Source organism: Macrobrachium nipponense, chromosome 13 (genome assembly GCF_015104395.2).
Source record: "Macrobrachium nipponense isolate FS-2020 chromosome 13, ASM1510439v2, whole genome shotgun sequence".
In the NCBI taxonomy this organism is placed as follows: Eukaryota; Metazoa; Arthropoda; class Malacostraca; order Decapoda; family Palaemonidae; genus Macrobrachium; species Macrobrachium nipponense.
In genome coordinates, this window is record NC_087206.1 from 55,013,482 (window position 1) to 55,040,406 (window position 26,925).

The window sequence follows — 26,925 nt, forward strand, 5'->3', positions numbered from 1 at the left end:
GAGGCAAGAATTCAGTTTTTCAGTAGAGCATAAAGGCAGTGGTTAATCATACTAGGTCTCTGTGTCTATCTATCCAAGTAACTGAGTAATCGACATATTCCCGTAATCATCTCACAAAGAATCATGCAGATGTGTTTAATTTGTGCAGTCGTAGTTGTTAAATTACTACGGAAGTATAATTGAATTTGAATCATGTTTTCTTTCATCTTGACAAGTAGAAAAAAACAGTGAAATAGAAAGCGATCGTATATAACGCCAAATAACAAGGTTATATAATTTGTTGAGAGAGAGAGAGAGAGAGAGAGAGAGAGAGAGAGAGAGAGAGATATGCTTAGTCACAGTTTTCCTTTGAGCCAATGAATTCACGATCTGCTGATTTTACGTGTAACTTTCTTGCTACGAATACAGTATATCACTTTATTATGATGATCACATGTAGATGGGCTGTCATTCAGAGTAAAGTTTAAAGAAAGAAAGGAATGCCAAAATTATATGATCGGGAGATAAATTGCTACTGACTCGAAATGACTCATGAGTCATGATCACAGCTGAGGTCCTGCGACCGTGATAGATTTGAATATTTATGTTCGGCTTCATCACATTGTTTTATAATTTTTTAAAGGTTGTGATAATACTTAAAGTCGCGGAAAATGACTGTGATCTAAAAATTTAATGAAAAGAATCCTAACAAACAATCTTAAACAGCGTTTGTCATTTGTCTTGTGGGTTGGATTGTGGGAGTGACGTCACGCATTCCTTCTCCCCCAAAGGTGTGGCCCAGCAGCCATATTGGATCCTGGCCTACTCCTCTGCGAATACCCTTTATTTTTCTGAGGTACGTCCGCAAATGCAGCCTGTGTGAGGATCGTTACGATCCTCAAAGATCTGTTAAGTGTTTATTCATTATAATTTCTTGTGAATTGAGTGCTCAAATGTGTTTTTTTCCCTTTTTTTCCCCGCAAAAAAGACGCCCGAAACGCCGTTGTTTGAAATAGGCCCTTGAAACGGTTTCACGATAACCTGTTGGACGGACCATTGGTGAAGGAGGAGAAGGATTAGAGCTTGCTGCCCCTCGGAGGAAACCATAGCGAGGCTGGAGTGCTCATCTTCATCTCTTGATCCGCGTATATCGGAGAGTTTGGAGTGGTTGGTAAGGAGAAATGAAAGTGTGGAACAACGGTAACTACATAGCACTTTATTAATGACTGAGTTTGGGGCGTTTCCCGTTTCGGGGAAATTTTCAGAACGGCTTCCCTCGACGCATTTCTGGTGCGGTGATTGATTCCCTTGAGTGGAATTGCGTGTGTGTGCCGGTGAAGTTTAGGTTGGTTGGTTATCGATGTATAGGTGTGCAGGCAAGACAGCCTCATTTTGGGTAAGACTAGAAGTCATCTGCGGTGGTTTGACCCTATCCAGGCTAGGCTAGTTTGGGTAACCTGGCCCCAGTAACCTATATTACCACAGGTTAGTCAAGGCATTGTTGAATGGGGGAGCTGGCCTAATTCCGATTCTGATACCGTAAAGTATCCTTCATGCAGGTAAACAATTCATTTTGCCGGGGGTAGATCATGGCCTCAATGTAGGCTGCCATAGGCCAAGTTAAGAGTACTTAGTAGTGTATTCAAGATTAACCTCGGTTATCCAACTCCTGTGTCCGTGTAGGCTATGTTTCTTTAGCTTAAAGTCCTAACCCAGTTTTAGTCAGTGGAGGTTTTTGTCCTGTAGTTGAAGTATGCCTAAGGTTATTTAATTGACATTGCATTGGTGAAGGTATGGTTTATTGTGGTGTAATGTCAAAGTGAATTATATTTTAAAAAAAGTGATTTACATAAAAACTAGGGTAGAATTCGGTGTATTTCTTCAGAAGCAGTCCGCACAGACTGCAAGGAACGTAACCCCAGATACGACATCCACTAGGGATTGGGGACGTCCAATGTATTTCGCCGTGTTTAGTACTGGCCCCCGGGGGATTAATTACAGTCGTCCGAATAATTATTACTTAAAAATTCTTGTTCAGTAGGTAAAACTGCATAGAAAAACAGCAACTGCCATAGTCTAGGCCGCCGCGGATAAGTACCCTAGATCTACCAAATTCGGATCGAACTTCCTCAATCGGACTTCCTCAAATAATGTCCCATTTCTGATTCGATTGTTGGGTTTGATCTGTAGGGTTAGTCGGTATTTCTATACAAGCATTCCGTGGCGAGCTAGACTATGGCAATTTAACACAATAACACGACAAAACCTTCCCCCAAGTGGTTTACTCTACCCAAAACCCCACATTCCCATCGGTCCCCCTTACCATAGGATAGAGTTGAACGGCATAATTCTCCCAAGTGTTTTACCCCACCCAAAACCCTGCATTCCTATTGGGTCCCCTTCACCAAAGGATAGAGTTCAAAGGGAAATTTGTTGGCCGGATAGATATTACTTTAAATTCTTGTTCAGGAGGTAAAACTGCATAGAAAAAAGGCAACTGCTATAGTCTAGCTCACCACGGAATAGTTATATAGATCTACCCTAGTGTGCATTATTGTATGATAGAATTTGGCCAGAACAATTCCCATGAACTTTATCCTAGTAGTGTATGGTAGAAAGAAAGGAATTAAACTATTACAAAGAAAAAGGAAGAAGGCAAGAAGAGAGTAAAAGAAGCTAAAGATTAAGGTCACAAGAAAAAAGACAATTAAGAACAGATGAAAATGGAAGTAATCATCAGTCAGTTAAGGTAACTTAAGTTAAAATGTGAAGTAAAGGTGAAGTATGGAAGAAAATTTTGTAAAATAATACATCTCGGTAATGAACTAAGGATCAAACCAAATAAAATAGTTGAGACAGTGAAAACCATTGTATAAATATAGTGAACATGCGAATGAAATTTATTTAGTATTGAACAAAGATGAACAAAGATAAGAAGACGAGAGTATGGAAATAAGTTAGAATTGGGAGGTTACTTAAAAGTAGAATAACATAGGATTCACATATTACAGTATTTAGTAAAGCCCATGGAAAAACCAAACTATTGATAATCTAAAGTTAGGAACTTCATGGGAAGACATATGGAAAGCCTCGTACCTGGATGGACTGAAGCCTGAATTTTGTAAGAGTAAAGCTAATTCAGAGAAAACGTTACCAGTATGAAATAGAAACTATTAAAAAAAAACAAAAAGGTTAACAAAAGAGGGTGTTGAGAAGCTAAAGAACCAGGATTAGGGTGAGGAGACGGAGTGGCAGGCATTTGAGAGCGGGGAAGGGGAAGGGCGCACAGAAATGAAGACAATGACACATACCAAAATATACAGTTATGAAATAGGAAACCAGTAACTGCTGTGGGTTTCAGGAAAGCTTTAGCTTCTGAGGTATTAAAAGAACTGAAGGAAAAATTTACCCTGAGGTCATAGGGGAAACTGCAAACACTTAACGATGGCAACAAGAAATTGATCTACAGAAGGGCACAGAACAAGAAGTGGAAGTTAACAAAAGATAGATGAGGCTTTAAAGATGAATGAAATAACGAATTTTATTCTTTGCTGATGATTCCTTGGTGGTAGAAAGTATAGAGGATGTGGCACAGTATAGAGCAACTAGAGAAATCTGGAAAGCTTGGATTATGAACCAAGAAAGAAAGTGTTTGTGCATAATGTAAAGGCACAGGATTTTGGTACGTGCATAATGTAAAGGCACGATATTGGTACGGCAGCCATATACTGATTGCGATAGATATTGGTACGGCTGTGAATTGCGCATGCGTCACTTTCAGACTTCCTGCCATACAAATAACATAGTGTGGGGGGGACGTCAGATTTTGTCAGTGTTGCCGTATTGTGATCTTGACTTGCTATAGGTACGGCAGTTAGCCGTATCCTTTACCAGTTTGCTAATCATACAGCAGTTGCCGCACTGTTGCTAGGAGCTATATAGGTTCGGCACTAGAGGATCAACAACAGCAGTGATAATAGTCGAACTGAATGTTTCGCTGAACATGTTCAATTCAAAATGTCAAAGTGAAGCACTATACTGTCATCACCAAATCACCAAAACATTTTGACAGTAAATGAAAATATAAAAAATTACAATAATTCTTAAACATTCTTAGATTTTGACTATACATGAAAAATAAAACTAAACTAATCTATCTGTGTACTTCAAAATTTAATCTTCTTTGAATCTCCTCTGAACCGTGTAATAATACATCAGTTTTCGTTGAAAACCAGATGTTTTCAGGTTTTAACGAGCTAAAGAATGCAATAGACGTCTACGAAGAGTCAAACTTCCAGAAATTGTGTATCCTTAGGTCACGAACGATCGAATCGTCCCTGAAAAGAGCTCTAAAGAGAAGATTCAAAGAAGATTTGAGGTACACAGAAATCGTGCTCAGCTGTATTTATGGTGATAAATAAAACTACCAAAGTGGATCCTCTGGTAAATGGCCTAATCAATAGTAAGTAATCATCCAAATCAGATCTATATTAACAGCATCCTTCCCATATTGGATGCACTGCTGACTGCTGCACTACTTTACTAGCTAGGCCTCAAATCTTTGAATCACCTCTTCGGAGCTCTTTTTAGGGCCGATTCAATCATTTGTGACCTATGGATATACAATTTCTGGAAGTTTGACTCTTCATAGACGTCTATTGCCTTTTTCAGCTCATTGAAAACAGAAAACATCTCTTTTTCGGTGAAAGCTGATTTGTTATTACATGGTTCACGTTGCTCGATCGCCATTTCCTTGCTATCACAGATATGCCTGAGGCGGTAAACAAGGGTTCGCGCAAGTGCAATTCGCAGCCGTACCAATATCTATTGCTATCAGGATACGGCTGCCTTACCAATATCCAGCTCATATGTAAAAGATAAAATGAGAAATCAGCAGGAAACAGAGTACTTCTAGTAAAAGATATAATTTACTTAGGAATGTCAGACAATCAAAGAAATACAATTTGAAGTGCCCCCAAAAAAATGAAAATAAAAAACTAGAGACTAACAACTGAATCCAGTGAAGAGTTGTATTTTGGTAACAGAGTAAAGATGCAATGAAATACTATAAGAAAATTATTTTGGGAAGGTATGAATGTTTTGTTCATTTTGTAAGGTACAAATGTAACATTTGAAAAGTTTATGTATGTCACACTTCAGGGTAGAGAAAGGTATCTCACCCATGAAGACAAGGGTAGTTAAGGGATATGGCAGTATATAAACAGCACCCTAAATAAAAAAAAAAATATATTGATAAAAATAACCATCGAATACAAGAAAAAGGGAAATGGTAGTAACCAGGAATAAAGTGTATATATACATATATATATATACATATATATGTATATATGCAAGAAGTAAACCTGAATAATAAGTAAATATAGGAAGCGACAAAAAAAAATGAACGGGACAATAAAAAGAGAGTGCTAGTGATGTGTGTGAACTGGAAGTTATCTAGAGATTATACATATTACATTGCCTAGCTGTTTCTGAGCTGCTCATTAATTCTGTTAATCATTTACTCACCCTTTATCCTCTCCCGTTTTGGATGTTGACCTCCCCCTCCTATTCTGTCTCTCCTCTTAATGCCTTGTACTAGTAGTCACCATTTGAAAAATTTTCCTATTTCTACCAGCAGCTCTTCTGCTGCTGCTTATTTATTAGTCAAATGTGCAATGGCTCCAGCTGTTGTTCCGGGTGACATCATGCAAGAACCCTAGCTTTTGGTACTTACCACCGTATTCCATGATGTCATTGCTGTTGTTCCTGCCCTGTCCCCTCTATTTCTGGCATTTATCAACTGTCTTCATCTGCAGATTTACTGTTCTGTCTTCATCTGCAGATTTACTGTTCTGTCTTCATCTGCAGATTTACTGTTCTGTCTTCATCTGCAGATTTACGTTTCTGTCTTCATCTGCAGATTTACTGTTCTGTCTTCATCTGCAGATTTACTGTTCTGTCCTCATCTGCAGATTTACTGTTCTGTCTTCATCTGCAGATTTACTGTTTTCTATCGGCTAGGTTCTTCCTTTAGACTTAAAATTTTGCATCCCTGATTTGGTTGATTGTAATACAGTGTTTAAGTGATGCATAGTTTGTATTTTTCACTTTTACTCCCCTATGCGGAAGAAGAATCTGTTGACTTGCCCTTTAAAGGCTGTATTCTTCTACCTTGGCTCTTTGAATGAGTAAAAAGCTAATACTGCTTATGGTTAGAAGAGTTATCAAGAAAAGACAGTGCCTTTTTGGAAAAGGGATCTCTAGGCAAAAGAAAAAGTTAATCTCTTCACCTAACACACACAGTGTAGTGTGCTCCCAGCAGTATTTGTGGAGTAAGCGCCTAGGAACCAACAAATAAACCAGCCAATGGATGTGCTGGCACGTTACTGACAATCTAAAGCAATATCCGAGGCAATCAGAAGCATATCACTTAAAGCTGGCTCTGGGAAATGCCATTTCCAATTGAATGAGAACTGTCCCAACATAACAGTTGTTCACCTTGCTTGGTTCACCATGCAATTTTTAAGGAAGTGAAGACTTCAGTCATTGGTGAGGTACGTTTGCGTAACTTTGAGGTAGAAGTACTTTTGAATTCAGTAATATGTGTGCGCGCATGTCCGCTCTCTAGACTCAATAAGTCCAAGTTTGAATTTAGACCGTAAGTAGAGTTTTCCCTTTGGAAGATAATATTTTTCTGAATATCACACCTGTGAACACAATTTAACCTATCATCTCCAGTTTCATCTGGTCAACTTAGGAACCTTCAGTATTTTTACCCACAGGAAAATAGTACCAAAGGAACCTTCAGTTTTGTACAAGTAACTTACCCAGCAGATATATACTTAGCTATAGAACTCGTCGTCCCGACAGAATTTCAAAACTCGCGGCACACGCGACAGGTAGGTCAGGTGATCCACCATTCCCGCCGCTGGGTGGCGGGGTCTGGAACTATTCCCGTTTTTTTCTAAGCCATAATTTCTCTGTCGGTTGAACGGACAACACCTATTGTTCGTTCCTCCATCTTGGATTTCAACTCGTTTGCCGAGAATTTGGATTGGTTTTTTGGTGACGTATCTGTTTTTTTCTCTGGCTTGGCATACGCTTATTGTGGACTGTTTTTCGACTTTGGTTTTGACTACTCTTTCACGATGTCTGACGCTAAGGCTTCACCTATGTTTAGAGTTTGCAGTAGGAAGACTGTAAGGTTAGGCTGCCTAAATCGGCATTAGATCCGCATAAGTATTTGCGCTAAATGCAGGGAGAATGAATGTTCTTTTATTAACACCTTGTGGAATGCGAGAACCTTACGGAGCTTGAATGGAAGGAATTATCATCATATGTTAGGAAGCTTGAGAGAGATAGAGTGAGGAAGGCTTCAGCTAGGTCATCTAGTAGATCTTGCTCCGCCTTAGAACAAGAAATTAACTCTCCAGCTAACAATTTTCCCTTAGCCTCAGCTGTTCTCCCCCTGTTCTGATCCAAAGATTCTTCATCAGAGAGGGAAAATGTAAAAGCTTCAATTAAGACACTCAAGCTCAGCTACGAGCTCTAAACCAAGGTAAGAGTGGTGATAGTGACTTGTGCAGTGTCCCCAGTGCAGTGGAGGGGGCGTCTGACCGGCAGTTTCCTCATTGCTCCTAGGCCTAGACCTCTTCCAAACTCCCAGGACCAGGGAGGAGGAATGTCGAAAGCCGCAGGGAGGATGCAGAACATCCCAACGGTCAGGCGTCCCTTCGGCAGATCCTGTTGTTAAGTCCAGGCTGCCTCGGATTGCCGCAGAAAAAGGCGTCCTAAAGGAGTGTTTTTCGGCCTCAGACTCTTCCTCTCCTAACGAGGATGGAGTTCGGCCTCCCGTTCGCGCCTTTGAAGAGAGCCTGGAAAGGCGCCTAAAGGAGACGCTGCTGACTCCAGCCCAGAGCGTTTTTCCCCGAGGATTGGCCTTCGGGACCTAAGAGGACTAGACAAGAGGAGCCTGCTCTTCAGGATCCGACCAAGAAGTTTTTTGGTTAATCTGCAAGAGCAGTTAGCGTCGCTCGTAGGCTCTTTTGCTAAGGACTCTACAAGGAGGAAGGATGTCTCGCTCCTGTTTACGAGTTCCGCTAAGCGTTCCTTCTTCGTATAGGAGAGAACTCTCACGATCTCCAGGGCGTTTATCGCCTTCGTCAAGGGACTCGTCGGATAGGAGTTGTTTCTCCTGAGAGAAGAGCCCTTTCGCCCTATAGGCTGGCCTTCCCCGAAGCGTCCTCTTAGACACAGCGCATCGAGCAGAAGTCTCGATCGTTTTAGCTACAAGGAACCGGGAAACCGATTTAGGTATCAGGATCCCTTGGGTCTTCAGGACCAGGAGCCAGACAGGCGCAAAGAGGCAGCAAGACGCAAGAAAGGACGTCAAGAGGCCTCTTAGAACGCTGGATTCAGGACGTCAGGATTCTGCTAGAAGGCAGGAATCAGGACGCTATGAGCCAGGACGCCATGAGTCAGGCGCCAGGAGTCGGGCGCCAGGAGTCAGGGCGCCAGGAGTCAGGGCGCCAGGAGTCACGGCGCCAGGAGTCAGGCGCCAGGAGTCAGGGCGTCAGGAGTCAGGGCGCCAGGAGTCAGGACGCCAGAAAACAGGACGCCAGGAGTACGTTAGGCGTCAAAGTGTTAGGGCGCCAAGAGCCTGTTAAGCGCCAGGAATCAGGACGCGGGGATCTTTTCAAGCGCCCTGAATCAGGACGCCAGGAGCCTAGCAAGCGCCACGAACCCGGCGAACCTAGACAACAAGAATCTAGTAGGCACAGAGTGTTGCCGACAGACAGGAGCCTCACTCTTCGTATAGGAGTGCGAATGTTCCGCGCTCCCCCTTCTCGGAAAGAGTTCTTCTCCCGGGAAGAGCCAGATCACTCCAAAACGATCCCCTTCTGTAGATCATTGGACCAGTATCGGAAGACGAAGAGCCTGTAGATGTAGCAGTTTCGGACTACAAGAGACTTTCTCTTTTGCTGCTAAAGGAGTTCGGAGACTCCCTTCATCCTGCGGACCCTCCTTCACCAGGATCGTTGATGTCCAGCACTAAAGCTCTCAAATCGTCTTCCTTCGTTAAGATGCGCCCCGCTCTTTGTATGAAAAAGGCATTGAAAACTTTTTCAGAGTGGTTGACTTCAGAAGGGAAGCGGGCAAGAACAGTTTTTTCCTGCCCAATCCTTCCAAGTTAACAGGCAAACCAGGAAGGTGGTACGAGACCAAAGAGCCGATGGGGTTAGGTCTGCCTTCTTCCGCGATGCGGATTTTGCGTCCTTAGTGGACTCTTCTAGGAGAAGTCGTTGCTGTCTGCTAAGGCGACTTGGGGCATTGTGTGAGCTGGACCACCTTCTAAAGGGCCTCTTTAAAACCCTAGAAGTCTTCAATTTTAATGGACTGGGCGTTAGGAGTCATTAGCGAAGAGAGCTCAGGACTCGGACTTTGTTTCCATGGAGGAACTTTCGAGCGTCCTGGCTTGCCTGGACAGAGCGGTCATGGACGGTTCTGTGGAAGTTGCCTCTCTTTTTGGAACGGGAGTTTTGAAGAAGAGATCTGTCTTTAGCTCGTTCTTAGCAAGAGCAGTATCACCCTTGCAAAGGACATCTCTTCTTTTTGCTCCTTTATCCCCGCACCTTTTTCCACAAGAAACGGTTAGAGAGGTTTCGAAATCTCTTACGGAGAAGGCAACTCAAGATCTCCTCACGCACTCAGCCAAGAAGTTTAGGCCGGCAGTGCCGATAGAGAGACCCTCTTTTGTTCAGCCCTTTCGAGGGGCCTCCTCTTTTTTCTAGAGCCCCTCTTAGAGGTCGAAGACCAGAGAGAAAGAGTAGACCATCTAGAAGGTCCTTCGGGAAGTCTAGATGAACAGCAAGTCCTCCAGACGAAAGTAGCGCCAGGCTACTCCACTTTGCCAAAGTCTGGGCGCAGAAGGAGCGGACTCCTGGTCCCTCTCTATCCTGAAAAAAGGATACTTAATCCCCTTCAGGGAAAATCCTCCCTTGACGACAACATCCAAGGGAGTTTCCCGCCAATCGCCCAGATTACTCGATCCAGTCCGAAAGCTTGCTATGTTGCAAGCAGTGGAACAGATGATTTCCAGGAAGCGGTAGAACTGGTTCAAGATCTCCAGTCCCCAGGATTCTACAATCGGCTATTTCTGGTACCGAAAGCATCGGGGGGATGGAGACCAGTTCTAGACGTCAGTGCCCTGAATTTCTTTGTCTTGAAGAAGAAATTTTCAATGGAGACGTCTTCCTCTGTTCTATCTGCTCTTCGTATAGGGGACTGGATGGTGTCCCTGGACCTTCAGGATGCGTATTTCCATGTGCCAATTCATCCGGCAGCAAGGAAATATCTGAGGTTCAGTCCAAGGGAAAGTGTTCCAGTTCCGAGCGATGTGCTTCGGACTTTCGACTGCCCCTCAAGTCTTTACGGACATCATGAAGAATGTAGCTTATTGGCTACATCTGGAAGGGATCAGGATCTCGTTATATCTGGACGATTGGCTAATAAGAGCCCAATCGGAGAAAAAATGTCTGGAGGACCTTTTAGTGAACTAAAGTTGACAAAGTTCCTTAGACTTTTTAGTAAATCACGTGAATCCATGCTGACTCCCCAGCAAAGTATTGTCTATCTGGGGATTCAGATGGATTCTCGGGATTTTTCTAGCTATCCTTCGCAGAAAAAGGAGAGAACGCTGCCTAGAAAAGGTGTCAGTCCTTCCTAAGGAAAGAACCTTGTTCCGCGAGGGAATGGTGAGCTTTGCTGGGACCCTCTCCTCGATGTAACAGTCGTTTCCTTAGGAAGACTTCACCTGCGAAACCCCCTCAAATTTTATCTGAAGTTAGAATTGGGATTGGACGTCCAACAATCTGGGAGAGACTTTTCAATCTCGAAACGGATCAAGGAGAATAATCCTTTGGTGTTAGTCCACAGAAACTAAGCAAGGAATCTCCCTTCGCTTACAGAACCCGCGCCTAGCGTTGTTTGCAGACCCTCAGATTCAGGGTTGGGGATCGACTCCTAGTGTTCGCGAAGAGTGTCAGTGCATTTGGGAAGGAGAACAAGTGTCCTGGCGACATCAACAGAAAGAGCTAACTGCCATTCATCTAGCTTTGGTTCATTTCGAGGAACAGTCTCAGGTCCTGGGGATTCATTCACTCTGACAACACAACAGCCCTCGCTTATATAAAGAAGCAAGGGGGGGACTCATTCCTTTTAACCTGTACGAATCAGCAAAGGACTGCTGAATTTGGGCACAGGAAGAAGATCTCTCTCCTCACAAGGTTTGTAACAGGGAGAGAAAAATGTCCTGGCAGATCTGTTAAGCAAAAAAGATCAAGTCCTACCCACGGAATGGACTCTCAATCCTCAGATTTGCCAACACTGGGGCATCTTGTGGGGAAGGCCAATATAGACCTGTTCGCGACCAACATAGAACCACAGATTTAGAAACCTATTGCTTCCCTCGATCTCGGATCCTCAGCAGTGAAGCAGTAGACGCTTTCTGCTAGATTGGACTGGCCTTGGCGCGTACGGCCTTCCCCTCCTTTTCACGTAGTGGAGAATTGTTTGAGGAAGTTCGCTTGCTCGAAAGACCCAGAATGACCCTCAATCGCTCCCATTTGGCCGGCTCTCGATTGTTTCACAGAGGTGCTGGAGTGGTTAGTGGGATTTTCCAAGAATCGCTTCCCACTAAGGACCGATCTTCTCAAACAACCCCACTTTCGACAGGTTTCACAAAAAACCTCCCCCGCTCTAAGTCTGACCGCCTCAGACTGTCGAAGGACTTGTCAGAGCAAGGGGCTTTTCACGATGAAGTGGCGAAGGGCTATTGCAAGAGCCAGTAAGAGTCTCCACTTCTAAAGTAAATCAGTCGAAGTGGAGTTGTTTTAGAAGATGGTGTAGGGAAAAGAAAATATCCTCCTCCAGTCCCTCTGTACTGAAATCGCAGATTTTCTCCTATATTTAGAAAAGACTGTAACCTGGCAGTTTCAACAGTGAAGGGTTACAGAAAGTATTCTGTCCTCCGTTTTTCGCATAGAGGAATAGATCTGACAAACATAAGATCTTCATGACCTTATAAGGTCTTTTGAGACCAGCGAAAGAACATGTAATTCAGAAGCCTAGCTGGAACTTGATGTGGTCCTCAAGTTCCAATGTCGGAAAAATTCGTACCGTCCTCACGCAGCTTCGGTTAGGGACTTAACAAGAAGTCTTTAGTCCTTTTTGTCGTGTAGCAACAGCCAAGAGAGTGAGCGCGTTGCAAGCTTATGGAAGGTAAAGTTGGGTTTAAGAAAATTCAGCGATTGCTCCTTTCAACCATTTTGTCTAGCGAAAATGAAAATCCCTCAAAGCTTGGCCAAGAAGCTTTGAGAATAAAAGGAATAGTCTTCATTACAGGGAGAGAACTAGAAAGGACTTTGTGTCCCAGTCAGGCACATCAAGTCTACCTGGAGAAGAAAAGTTGCTGAAGTGTCACAGAAAACGTCTTTGGTGCTCTGTTAAGAGATCCGAAAAGAGCGATTTCTAAGAACGCCCTTACATTCTTCATAAAAGATGTAATAATACGCCACCTTCAATGCGAAGAGAGCATTTCATGCAGGTTTCAGAGTGGAGCTCATGAAGTGGAGAGCATAGCTACGTGATGCAATTTCAAAACATGGTCCGCTTCAGGCTCTATAGAGTCTACATTTTGGAGATGTAAGTCGGTGTTTGCCGCCTCGATTAACTAAAGAATGTAAAATTTCGTACGGAAAAAAAAAAAAAAAAAAAGTGCTTGCTCTGGAGCGTATTTGTATTTCGGCGAATTCAGTGCTGGAGAAGGGGCTGAGGCTAATCTTCCTATTTAGTTTAGGCTTAAATTAATGTTGTTCCGACACTGGCTACAACCTTTCGTTCCCTTTACATAGGACTATACAGCGGCATCTGGATAGGTCGTAAAGCTTTCGAACAAGGGTTCGGTAGTTAACTGCTTGTTCCGACAGGCGCGCGCGCTGGCGCGACTGGGAGGTAAACAAATCACTTTTGCTTTCGTCCTCACGTGGATGGACGTGTGTGTTCGCTTTCGCTGCTGCCCGCCTGCTCGTCGTTTGCTTTCTAGTCTTGTTTGTTGTAATTGTGTATGAAAGAGCTTGTAAGTACAGTTTTTCTCTCTTATCATTATTATTACGCTGCAATTGAATTATGATGGAATTCTCCCACGCCTCGCTACCCCAAGGAGACCTTTGCCGCCCGGGTACCGAAGGGCGCATATGCGGGAAGTTCAGATCATTCCCCGAGATTACCCTCATGTGTTTGTGTGCTCGGTGGCCGGGGGCGCGAATGCACCCGGTCCGAGCCCTGGTATGTTTTTGTATTGACTGGTCGGGGAGGCGCAGTGGACATTGTATGAGGGCAGGAAGAGAAGCGAAGGCCTCCAAGGAGTCGTCGGGAAGCTCTCCCGCGACTCCTTTGGTGACGGACCACTTCGTCTTCTTTCCTGGCCGCCCGCTATCAACTTCCAACGTTCTCGCGCCTTCCCCGTCGGGGGCGTGTCTAGGTCCTTCCCTCATCCCGATGTGTCGAGTGTGGAGGAGGGCGCTGATCCCCCGACGTAGAGTTGTACTCTGGGTCCTCTATCCGCTCGTCTTCGCGCGAGCGGGTAGAGGATCCTACTACTCCCCTACTTTTGGCCTCCTCAGGTGCGGTTTTGCCGTGAGGATGACCTCGGACAGGTGGTGGCATCGTTGGGACTGCAGGGCGTGCCGAGTGTCCATGGGGCTGCTCTATCATCTCCTGGCTCGTGGCGGTTAAGCCATGCCTACGGTCACAACCACCACCACGACCCTGACAACTACCTGGCTACGCGTCACCGATCCTCACCTGGTGTACACCCCAGCACGCGGTCCCCTCTGTGACACCCACCATCGGTGCATGGGCCAGTCGCCGTAACTCGGGGAGTGTGATGCCGCCCCTGGGTTTGCCGTGCTGCCGCGAACCGTACTTCATGTGCCCGAAAGAGCCGCCCTGGACCTCCCACCGGTACCGATGACGTCTGTGCCGTTGGTTCGACCAGCTGTATCTGCCGTGCCTGCCGTGAACCACCGCTTCTTGTTTCCTGTTTCATGATCCTGCCGGTCTGCTGCCGCTCCTGTATGCTCACCTGCTAGATGTGTTCCCGTTCCGGCGCCGCTGCTCCCGATTCTGGTTCTTTCGGACAGGTACTCCTGGCCCTGTTCTTCGGCACAGGCAGCCCCGTCTCCCGTCCTGGCTGACAGACCTGACGCGGTCCTGAGGAAGGTTGACGAAGAAGAAGGAAGAAGATGAGGAAGGTGTCCGTCGTCGTCATTCAATCGTCTTCATTCCTCGTCGCGTCTGCCGCCTCTTTTTTTCCACCCTCCCCCTTCTTCTCTAAGGCTCCCCCGCCTACGAAGAAGAAGGTCGCCTCCCCCCCCCATAAGAAGTCTCCTGCGGGGAGGCTTCTAAGGGCCCGTCTCGCTCTGGTGGACGGGGGGTTCTTCCGCTGGTCGCCCTCTCCTTCCGGGATCAGGACCCGTCTCTTCTCCGCAAGGAGAAGACTACGGGGACCAGAGGGGTGCCGGCTAAACCGGCTCTTCCTCAACCTGCTGTCGTGGTTTCGGCCACAGCAGCGGATCCGGCTCGGCCGCTTCTTTCGGCGAGAGGTACCGAGTGTACGGCGCCGCAATACGGTCGCGCGAAGCTGCGGCAGGCAGGGCCTACCAGCGACCGTGCAGCCAGGAACCAGACCTCTGAGTCCGTCATCGTCAGGTTCCAGGCACGGAGCGGAAGACTGGTGACAGCCGCTCACCGACTCTCACCATACAGCTCGTCGCTCTCTGCGGCGAGCAGCTGGCTACCCCCGTGCGTCACGTGACGGTACACATGACCGGCCCATCGGGCTGAGGCTGGGAAGAGTCCCCCCGTTCGCCGGCACCGAGCCACCTCTGGTACCAGCGACTGAATCACCGTGGGACACGCACCGTCTCCACCGTGGACAGTGGACTCGCCTGGGGGAGGGGGGGGGGGGGGTGGTTGGGGGGGGGTGGGGTGGGGGGGGGTGGGGGGGGGGTGGGGGGGGGGGGGGGGGGGGGGGGGGGGGGGGGGGGGGGGGTTGGGGTGGGGTGGGTTGGGGGGGTGGGGGGGGGGGGGTTTTGGGGGGGGGGGGGGGGGGGGTGCGGTCGCCTGAACCGTCGCTCCTTACAGAGAGCGATCGGGTACGGTAACCAGCACCAGCTCCTCTGACACACGAGACCAGGGGGCCGCTGTTCTCTGGTCCAGCGTTTCTCCACAGCGAGACGGCTCGACTAGGTCCCTGCAGCTCGTCGCAACCGCGGGTTGAACGATCGCCTGCAGTCCTCCAATCCCCGCTGGGTATATGCCAGTGACGAGGAGAGAGCGTCAGTTCTGCCTCTCCCCATTATCCTTCCAACCTCCTCCGGGTTACAACCGGGAGGGGCGAGTTATTGAGAGGTATCGTGAAGGGGTTGCTCCCTGTGCAGATCCCGCCACGTCGTCGTACGTACCAGGCTTCGGTTCTCTCGACCGCCAGATCCTTACGCACAGGTGGTTGGAGTAGACCGAGAGGGGGCTGTCGCTGCTCCTCTCACTTGAGGGAGGAGGTCTCGGGAGGTGCTCCTGTTTTGAGGTGACTGGAACGGTCCGCTCCACAGGATGATCACTCCTGACTCCAGAGGGAACTTGCCGAGGTATTGCGCTGATTCGTCAGCACAACCGACCCTCGGGGAAGGGATTCGCCGCTCCACCATCCGAGCCCAAACGTCTCCGGCTCGAGTCCGTTCTGGGCCCGAAGAGGGAACCCAGACCGACCCGTGGGTTTGCCGCGGTCAAGAGCTGCTGACTCAGTGCTGGGACCAAGTTAATCGCTTGTCTCTGACCGGACGTTCACTGAAGTCGGCAGGTCTGCAAGCTACTTCCCCTCTCCTTCTGCTCGACATCGGCGGTTTTAACGTGCCATCTGAAGATCGATGCCGCGCCCCCCCCCCCCCAAACAGGTGAACCCGGATTAGCGAGGCTGACTCCGGGTGTGTCCCTCTGCAAACATGCTCCTGTCCGAGACCTGTGGTTCTCGCAGCAGAGGCCACTAGGCCTGAATCTACTCGCCAATGGGCAGCTTTCCAGGCCGTCTCCTGGCTAGATTGTGTCCTCACAGGAGCTAAGGTCGCAGCCAACTCTGGGGGAATTTCTCACCGAAGATGACTCGGCCTTCAGGAGACTTTGCCAGTCTGGGGGAAGAGCCATCTCTTTCCTTGCCCCCAGACGGTGAACCTGTGGGCCAACCTGGTTCTCTCACCGACTAAGGTCGCTGTCCTTCTCGGTTTTTCCAGGGCGGCCGGGCGTGAAGCTTGCTTGGGACTTCGAAACGGAACCTTTACGTAGTTCCAAGTCTCTCTTCCCAGGGAGATGGTGGAGACGCTTGCGGTGGACAGACGGCGCCTGAGGACAGTGACCGTCTGGTTCACCAGCAGTCTCGAAGCTTCTGGGCGGGGCCTGCGTACTGCGGCGAGTCTAAGAGCTTCGGCTAGTGGCTTCCTCGCTGCTAAGACGGTTTGCCTGCTCGAAGCCCCGAGGAATGATCTTGTCTTCTTCGACTTCTGGCAAGGGGTGCCGTAACCAGCCCTCCGCCCAGCCCTCCTCATCCCGTGAGGCCTCCTGGGAAGAAGTCGAAGACAGGGGGGAACGCTAGGGACGGCGTTCCCCCTCACCTGCTGCATGAAAGTGGGGGGGTGCCTGGCCAGCCATTTTGGGCAAGCTTGGCAGCGCTCTACGGCGCCGAGAACCTGGAATTGTAGATGTCCCTTCGGGCGGGAATCTATTTACCCTTCGATCTCGGCCACCCCTCACCTCCAACCCGGTCCACAGCAGTCGTAACGTCCACGGGTCACCGAAGGACGTAGCACTCAGACCGGAGATCACAAGACCATGCTGAGCAGAGAGCTGTAAGATCGTCACGGACAGTCACGGGCTTTTACAGTCGACTCTTCCTGGTGGAAAAGTCCTACGGGAGGCTGGCGCCCGGTGATGATGCTTCTCCCCCTGAACCGTTTCGTTCGCCAGAATACCCGGTTTCACGATGGAGACGGCACGCCAGTGCTCGACTCCATCAGGGAGAACGATTTCTGCTTTCATGGACTTGAAGGATGCGTATTTTCCAAATACCCATTCATCAGTCCCTCCCAGAAAGTCCTCCTCTTCATCCCTTCTGACTGACTGTGTACCAGTTTCAGGCACATGTGCTTCGTCGTCTCAACCGCCCCACAGGTGTTCACGCGAGTGTTTCACTCTGGTGTCTTGCTTGGGCCATATCGCGACGGGATTAAGCTGAATTGGAGGTATCTCGACGATTGGTTAGTCCTGGCCAGCTCCCGCTCGCAGTTGCTACAGGACGGGATCGACTGCTCGATTCTGTCGCGATCGTGGGGATCGTTGTGAACTTCGAGAATTCCGATCTCGAGCCCAGCAGAGGATAAGTACCTGGGTATGCTGATCCGCACGTAGAGGACAGTCTTCCCCCGCATACTCGCGTATCAGCAGATTCGAGAGGCCGCCACGCAGTTCCTGTCTCGGCAGGAACAGGTAGCTCAGCGATGGCAAGTCGTGATCGACACCTGTCGTCACTCGAGCATTTAGTTCCTCACGGGCGTCTTCACCTGCTGGATCCTCTTCAATGGAGACTAAAGGAAGTTGGTTCACAGGCGACGATCCCCCCAGCTTCCAGTGTCACTGACACAGAGGTGAGGCAGGACCTAGCCTGGTGGCTCGACGACATGAACCTCTTAAAGGAGGTGCCTCTGAGCACTCTCCCCCCCGGACATGCAGCTGTTCTCTAGACGCATCACCGAGGGAATGGGGCGCCCACACCTGGAGAGTTGCTGACTTCATGAGTGTGGGAACGAGAAACGACAAGCCCTTCACATCAATTCTGGAACTCAATGCAGCGTCCTCGCTCTCCAATAGTTTCAGGACTCGCTTGATGGGTACCACTCAGTGGTGTTGATGTGCGACAACACCACGGTGGTGGCCTACGTCAACAAACAGGGGGGCCTAGTGTCTCTCCCGTTGTACCAGTTGGACTCGGCAGGTGCACGAGTGGGCTCAGGCACACTCAATAGAGACTGTCGGCACGCTACATTACAGGTAGAGGAATGGTAGTAGGCAGACACGCTCAGTGTTAGTGGCCGTCGGGATCAGGTGATAGGGAACCGAATGGTCTCTACCCAGGACTGGCGGAAAGGCTCTTCGACCTGTGGGGGCGACCAGTCGTGGATCTGTTCGCCACCCGTCACAACAGGAATCTTCCAGGTGTTTCTTCTCGGCCGTGCGGCCCATGGTCAGCTGCATAGGACGCTCTTCAAGCACCCGTGGGACAACTCTTCGCCTATGCCTTTCCCCCGTTCAGCTGATTCGCAAGGTGATCAGGTCGAGCGCTGGTCACCCCGAATCTCAGGATGATCCTGGTGGCTCCCAAATGCCAAGGCCATTTGGTATCCGGACCTGCTGGCTCTTCTCGCAGGAGAACCGAGAGAGATTCCCCCTTTGCACAACCTCTCATGCCCAGACCCACACGTCGAGCGTTACCCACCGAGCAGATCAGTCCCTACGTCTTCACGCTGCTGTTATCCACCATCCTCTTGCGAACGAGAGGCTTTTTCTCGTAGCGCAGCAACAGAGATGGCTGGAACGTTCCGTCGGTCCTCTGCAGCTGTGTACCAGGGGAAGTGGGCCGTCTTCTGTGGTTGGGTGTCCGTATACGGGGTCTATCTCCTCTCAGAGCCACTCTTTCAGCAGTAGCGGATTTCTCCGTGTTTTCTTCTTCGCCGAGAGAAGCCCTTTCAGTCCCCACAGTTAAAGGATACAGAGCCGCCTTGGCGCTCGTCCCTGAACTGAGGGGGCTGGACATCTAGAACTCGTTCGAGATCTTCCCTTGCTGATGATGAGCGTCGAGAGGTCTTGCCCACCGAAACGCCATGGAACTCAGGCCCCCTGCGTGGGACGTGCTCTCGTCCTTAGAGTCTGACTCTAACACCGTTCGAGCCCACCTCCGAGAGTCGTCCTGACAGGGATCTGACCTCAAGCCCCTCTTCCTTGCTGGCCCTGCATCGGCGACGAGAGTAGGGAACTTCATGTCTTTCCATGATGTAACGACACTCCGGGGATGGGGATCCGTGCCGCTCGATTTTCGTCCCGAACTTTTCGTTGCGAAGACTCAGAAACCGTCAGTCCCTGATGACAGGTTCGGTCATTCACGATTCCCTCCCTATTGGACTTCACCGATAATGATGCGATTAGATGCTGCCTTTGTCCTTGAGGTCGCTACGGGCGCTAATCTGAAGAGAACTCGACACCTCAGGCCTGAGTGTCGACGCTCTTTCGTTAGCACCGGGGTCACCCAAGAAGAAGTATCCAAGAACACTCTTCAGTCTGGCTGCGTGAGGTCAGCAGAGGGCGTATGAGGCTGATGGTAGTGACGACATCCGTACTTCCCGTCCGCGAGCTCACAAAGTCGACGTCTTGCCCTCGTGGCGTTTCGCAAGGAACTTCTCCGTGGCGCAGTCCCTGAGGCAGGGGTCTGGTTAACCAGACTACCTTTAACGTCCTTCTACCTTCGGATATGCCCACAGGTCCTTGATACCTTTTCCTTGGGACCCGTGGTGGCTGCTCAAGCAAGGTTGTGTAGCTAACCCAACCCTCTCGCAGCTTGAACGGCATCGATCCTGGTGTGACTGTGTGAGGGATGTGGGGAGTGAGTGAGTGACTGGCTCTCTCTTCCTCTTTCCTTCACCTCTACCTGTGGGCAGAGGGTCCCATGGTCGTCACTACGCCTGGAGTGAGACGAGATGCAGGTGAGCTATATGAAGAGCCCCTCCTATCCCTTTCACTAGGGATAGGAGCAGATTATCCCCCACTTCCTTCTACAAGGGGGGGAAGTGGATCCTGCAAGAGTCAAACCCATGACTTTATATTTGCCCTGTACAGGAACAAGTTCTTGCATTGCTGGTACTAAGAGATGCGCATTGCCCCTCTCTTAGTACTCGGTCCAGAGGTCTGAACCATTGATCCTGCGTTGCACACCCCGATCAATCGGACAGAGGCTTGGATCCCTCCCTCCTGCTTATACGACCAAGGGAGGCTTCCAAGGTATGGCGAACATCCAGTCTGTTTCACGAAAGACTCAGATTCCACCCACCAAGAAGTGAGTCTTACTATTTTAAAAGGACCGCAGGTTTGTATGCCGTGTCGGAACAATGACAATTTGTCCAAAATTGCATTTTTCCTAACTTATACAAACCTGAGGTCCTTTACAACATAGCCCCACCTCATGCCACCCCTCACTCTGCCGTTTTGCTTGGGCCAAAGCAAAGTGATTTGGTTTAGCCTCCCATCTCGCCGCGCGCGGAGCCTTCGGACAAGCAGTTAAACTACCGAACCCTGTGTTCGAAAGCTTACGACCTATCCAGCTGCTCCGCTAGTATCGTTCTATTGTAAAAGGACCTCAGGTTTGTATAGTTAGGAAAAATGCAATTTTGGACAAATTGTCATTTTATTGGTGTTGTTTATTGGTTAATTGTCAAGGGAGAGGGACCCTCTTACAATTCATAGATTTGTAACAGACTAACATGTCAGGTGATCGGAATGGCTTCAGTGCTCTTTGTGATTTGTTAATAACCTTAACTCTGTCATCTAAGAGGCGGAGTTCTCCATTGATATGACAAAAGGTCAAGGCTCTGAGCCATGTTAAGTGGGTCCATCCCCCATTGGTACGATCCAGTATAGGCTCTGTCGCTTAAGCGGGTAGCCCCCATTGACACGATCAAAGAGTTTATTCACATAGGTTCAATTCCCGTTGAAACTCTTGCGGCAGCAGACTCATCGACAGTAGTCATGAAGTCTTCCCCCAATAAGTAGGAAACTATGATATGTTATCCAAGAACATAGGTTGTTTTTTCCCTGTTTTTTTAATGGTATTTCAGTTAAGTATTATTTTGTTTTTAGCTGTCCTCTTGCCCGCCACCAAGGTCCAATCAACTTAAGTATATATCTGCTGGGTAAGTTACTTTTACAAAAATGATTATTGTTAAGATACAATAAAGTTTGTACATACTTACCTGGCAGATTATACGATTAATGGCCACACCAGCCTCCCCTCAGGCGACAGGTGTAAGAGAAAGTTATGGCTTAAAACGGGAATAAAGTTTCCAGACCCCGCCACCCGCGGCGGAATGGTGATCCACCTGACCTACCTGTCCGTGTGCCGCGAGTTTTGAATTCTGTTCCGGGACCCGAGTCTATAGCTCAGTATATATCTGCCAGGTAATTATGTATCAAAACTTTTTGTATCTTAACAATATCATATTTTTACCCACAGGAATAGTACCAAAGGACCTTCATTATTTTTTACCACAAGGAAAACAGTACCCAAAGGAACCTTCATATTTTTACCCACGGAAAAAAGTAAACCAAGGACCTTCAGTATTTTTACCCCAGGAAATAGTACCAAAGGAACCTCAGTATTTTAACCCACAGAAAAATTCTATTTACTTTGAGACCGCAACTTTTGTCCATCAACATTGTGACCTTGATAAATGATAATGTTGAACATTATGCACCGTTTTACTGTTTATTTGGTTTTGTTTACTTTGCTGGTTAAAAGCGCCCCAATGCGTGGTTGGTATTGTGTTGACGTCCTACCTCGTGGTCTCGAGTTCGATTCTCGGCCATTCCATTGAGGTGAGAGATGTGCATTTCTGGTCTGGAGAAGTTCACTCTCGACGTGGTTTGGAAGTCCACGTAAAGTCTTGGTACCCCGAAAAAAAAAAAAGGTTGCTGAATACCACTGGTTCCCTGCAACTAAAGACACCATGTAAAAAAACAAACAAACTTTTGCTGGTTAACTGTATTACGCTTCATGGCTGCACGCTTCAGATGGGCGATGCCGGTTCCTAGGGAGAGAAATCATTTGAGTCTTAGGTTAGTGTCTACATAAATGAAGTCGAGCTAAAAAGTGTCATCAGAGTTCATGCAGGACATATACGGTCCCATTTGTCAAGAATGACCGGGGCCTATGATAAAAGTATATGTTCCACTTTGAATCCGGAGGTGTTATAAATGGCCACAGCCATGCGTTTTTTTTTTTTTTTTTGTTTTTCTATCTGAAACTAGTACGTTTGGTTGCATGTTGGTGTCAGTCAGTTAGTGCAAATGTTGGTTAGTAGATGAAATTTCAATATCAGACACGCTATATAGGTATTATTTTGGCCCTGGCCTGATTTAAACTACTGATAAGATGAAATGACATAGATGGAAGCTTGCAAATAAAAGGTTTAGATTAAAAAACATTGACATTAAGGTTCGGTCCAGAACATCCATAATTTTTCTCCCAAATGTATATAACGAAGCGTTAATTTTTTAATTTTCAGACTTCATGGCGGCCATACGAAAAAAAATTAGTCATTGTAGGGGATGGAGCTTGCGGAAAAACTTGTCTCCTCATATTTTCTCCAAGGATTCAGTTTCCTGAAGTTTATGTACCAACTGTATTTGAATTATGTAGCTGACATTGAAGTTGATGGTAAACCGGTAAGTGTTTTTCTATTTTCTTGTGTGGTTAACTCTCTTGGTAAAGATAATCTTTTCCACTCAGGTTTGAACCTTCTGTGTTGAAAGTGCCTTAAGTCGACAGAACAGCAAATAAAACCCCTATGTTGACTATTAATTGGAAATAATTTTTAATTGGTATATTTCAAATTTTATTCTGTTGAAGTAAAGTAATATTCTGTTAACAGGTTGTAATATGCATGGGGCATACATTGTAATGAAATATGTCCTGAAACCAGGGCAGCAGTAATTTTTTTTCGGTTGTTTTTACTTTACGCTTAATCACATTTTTACAGCTTCATGTGCTCACCCTCCTGATCGACCTGTTCGTAGGGAGAGAATGACCGAGTCTCAGGATAAGTGTGTTCACAAATGAGTTGAAGTTGTAAATTACTTAGAAATTCTCTTGGTTTTGCAGGTTGAACTAGCGCTATTGTGGATACAGCGAGGACAGAAGACTATGATAGACTAAGGTCCCCTATCCTATCCTTACCTGATGGTTATTTTGATGTGCTTTTCGTTGATTCCCCTGACTCCTTTAGAAAATATTCCAAAAAAATGGACTCCTGAAGGTTAAAACACTTTTGTCCTATTGTCCCCATTATCCTCGTAGAAACGAAAGAAAGGTACGTTGATATGGTATTATTATTTGGACTTGTTTTTTTGTTAAAGAATAATTGGAATGTTTTATGTATATGTAATAAATTTCATATACTAATATTACTTTCCACAGCTTGTTAGTAATTGCATGTAGTGAAGTCATTGGAATTTAATGGCTTTTGTGAGCACTCCATACTCTTCTCCTCAAGAATAATAATACTAGTTAGTTAGAAGAACTTTGTTCTTGCAGGCAGTTCAATTTACTGTTAGCACCAAAGTAGAACCATTAAAAAAATGCATATATGTCCAGAGGTGAGTTTTTGTTGGTTCAGATATTTTAGATTGTATCCACATCTGGTCATAACTTGAATTAAAAAAGAAAAGAGCCCTCTGCGGAAGTGAAATCTTTGGCCTTCAGGATAAATTGATCTTACATTGTTTCTGAAGTTCATCAATAGTGGATGGGTATGCAGAAAGCTTGATTTACTGTATTTGGTACAATATTTCTATTTCCCCTATATCAATAGGAATAAGTGCAGTACCTGTGTTATTTTAACGGTAATCATGATGTGAAGTTCATAATACAAGGTCCAGCTGCAGCAGAATTTGGGAAGACCTTTCAAAATAAATGTACTGGCATTTTAATGGTATGAAATAGATGGAATATTTTCCCTAAGGGTTATGCTAATTTTTCCTTCGAATTTTGTATACTTTATTGTAGTAGGCATGTTTTCTGTCAGATGTTAAATTTTTGAAGTAACACAAAGACCCTACAATTTTAAAAAAAACCTGTTGTAAATTGTCACGTGACCTTTGCTGCAAAAACAAAACTTCACACTTATTCACCTCTGGATTAGTACTTTATCCCTTTATACTACTGACTTTCTGTGTGGTTTTGATTTCCTCATTTTTGCAATTCTACTTTATCTTGGTAACAAGTCTTTTCTCAGCAAGGGGGAAAGGAATGTTTCACACCAGGGGATTTATGGTCTGAATTATTTGTAGTTTGTGGCAGGTCCATCAGAAGTCCTTACGGTTTTGTGGGTAAATGGTTACCTTTTAGTTAAAGTATGATGGCCACACCCACTGTGGATTGTATGGCCAGACTTGTATTTAGGAAAGATGGAAAATGTGTGAAGGCTTCGGTTTGTTTAAAAAAAAAAAATCTCTTAGTATGGGGTTCAAGCCTCTTTAACCTGGGATTTAGATATTCGTTAGCTAATGACCTCAGAATGGCTGAGATGATGATAGAAATACTTGGAAGTCGCATGTTTAAGCACACATGGGACTTACTTTGTATGTAGGTCTTAGCAAGAGAGTCTGCCCTCCCTTATAGCCGTCTTAACCTCTTATGCTAGATTCCTCAAGAAAGATGCTAAGATAAAAAAATGGTCACCCAAAACAGGTCGTTTAAAATATAATAAATAAAAAAATAAATATGAGTCGCAATATAACTTATTTCAAATACAGGCAAGGCACAAACAAAGCAGGCTGTACTAAGTTCACTAACAGCATGATGATTGTTGTTCCTTTTGTATTTACCCTACAGAACGTGTCGGTGTGTATAATTTGATTTATATAACAGCAAAAAATGAGAAAATTCAGTAAAAAGATAAACCCTAAATAGTGTAAGAATTCTCTCTCTCTCTCTCTCTCTCTCGTTCTCTCCTCTCGCTCTCTCTCTCCTCTCTCTCTCTCTCATCTCTCTCCCTGTAGCTCATGAAATTTAAAATATTTTCAAGTATTGTTGTGCCATTATTTATTTGTGATGATCTTACCTGTTGTTAATAGTTTAGCTATATCTCCGCGCTGATTAGGTGAGTCGGCATTCAAACAAAAAATCGAATGGTTGCCCTGATGACTTATCTAGTTTACCTTTTGTCCATCAGGTGTGTTTCAAATGTTTTAGCTCGTGTCAGGATTCTCCATGCCGCCATTGCAGTTAGGCAATTGTCGGTATTCTATGAAGTTTGGCTGTTTTACACCTGTTTATGGTATTGTAATTTCATATTCCTATGATATCCTCCACTAGAAGCAAAACCAATAAAATCAGATTATGGAGGAATGACTTTGGTATAACCTGGATGTTGAAATTGGAAGTTGATCAACATTAAGGGTACAGTGTGATCTTGGAACTACTAGATGTGAAGAATGTAGGGAATTGTTCTGAGAAATTTATGCCTGAATATGTCAGATATAGGAGATGGGAAACTAATAGATTGCAAAAGCAATTAGTTAGGTCAGGACTTGAACCTACTCAGACTAGGCATTTTGGTTGTGCTAGTATTGACTTCCTTTGTAGCTCTGCCTTCTGCTCCCCATTTGGTTCAGGAAAAGCGTATTGAAAAGTTAGAACATGACATTAAACCTATTTTTAGTTCTAATGCAAGTTGAACTGGGTTGTGAAGGGAACATTCCGAATCCCTCCATAGTGTGCGCTCTTTTTCTCGTTTCCTGTTATAAGTAAGGTGTTGGTACCCTCATCTGTACGTAGCCCAAGCCTAGGACTGCCCTGCAACGGTTGGTAATGTCCAATACCAGGGAACTGGGTCATTTCTTGTAGCCCAAGCCTAGGACTGCCCTGCGACAGTTGGTAATGTCCAATACCAGGGAACTGGGTCGTTTCTTGTAGCCCAAGCCTAGGACTGCCCTGCGACAGTTGGTAATGTCCAATGTTAGGGAACTGGGTCGTTTCTTGTAGCCCAAGCCTAGGACTGCCCTGCGACAGTTGGTAATGTCCAATGCCAAGGAACTGGGTCGTTTCTCAGGACGATGGGTTCTGTGCCGTCCAATTCCTACTTCGCCCTTTTCTTGGTCTGCATCTTGTTTAAAGCTTTCGCCCTAGGACCGTTGAAACATTCACCTAAGGACCGTTAAATCACTCGCATAAGGACCATTTCGGTAAGCGTTAATCCTTGATCTGTAGGCACATTCTGCTGTCATCAGCACCTAGTTTGAGGTGTTAGCATGCATAGAATTAATAATATATAATATAGGCACTGATCCCCCGTATTTGTGGGGGATGCATACCTGACCCCCCCCCCCCCCCAGTGAATATAGTTGAACTCCAATAAAAATGCTGAAAACAGCCTGTTTTGTAAGTGAAAACTCAAGAAAAACCCACAAAAAATTATTATACTTGTTTTTTAATCTTTTCATCACAAAAAGTGCATTTGTTCATGAACTTACCTGTCAGATATATATATAGCTGTATTTTCTGAAGTCGACAGAATTTTAAAACTTCCGACACACGCAGTGGTCGGCCAGGTGGTTAGTACCCATTCCCGCCGCTGGGAGGCGGGTATCAGGAACCATTCCCTCATTCTATTCTTAATTTTTCTGTCGCTGGTGCTGAAAACACCTGTTTTCAGTACCTCCGTCTTAGGATTTTGGAAACTTCATTGCCGCTAAGTATCCTAATTGTCTTTTGATTTATTTACTTGGATTTGTGGCTAGGCATACGCTATCTTAAATTGATTTGAATTTGATTATTCATTTTTGCATAAAATATCTGAATCTAGTTAGGCTAGTTTCAGACGGGGTTGTCTGCAAAGATAGGGTGTGGCTACCGAAAGCTTCGGTAGATCCGCACGTTGGTATGTACGAGGGGTATGGGTCTTGCTTCTTTGTTGAGATTTGTCATGTAAGGAGTGTGAGACTTTGTCTATTCCGTAAGGAAGACGTATGATTCGTATGTACGCAATTAATCAGTAAAACATGTCTAAATTCCGT

General features: G+C 46.3%; 1 protein-coding gene and 1 pseudogene across 1 annotated transcript in view; one reads left to right on the forward strand and one right to left on the reverse strand.

Moving 5' to 3' along the window:
• The window catches only part of LOC135225791 (ras-like GTP-binding protein Rho1), a 210,325-nt gene that overhangs the window by 26,835 nt on the left and 156,565 nt on the right, over window positions 1-26,925 (reverse strand).
• LOC135225537 (ras-like GTP-binding protein Rho1) overlaps window positions 11,794-26,925 on the forward strand; it is a 30,254-nt pseudogene continuing 15,122 nt past the window's right edge.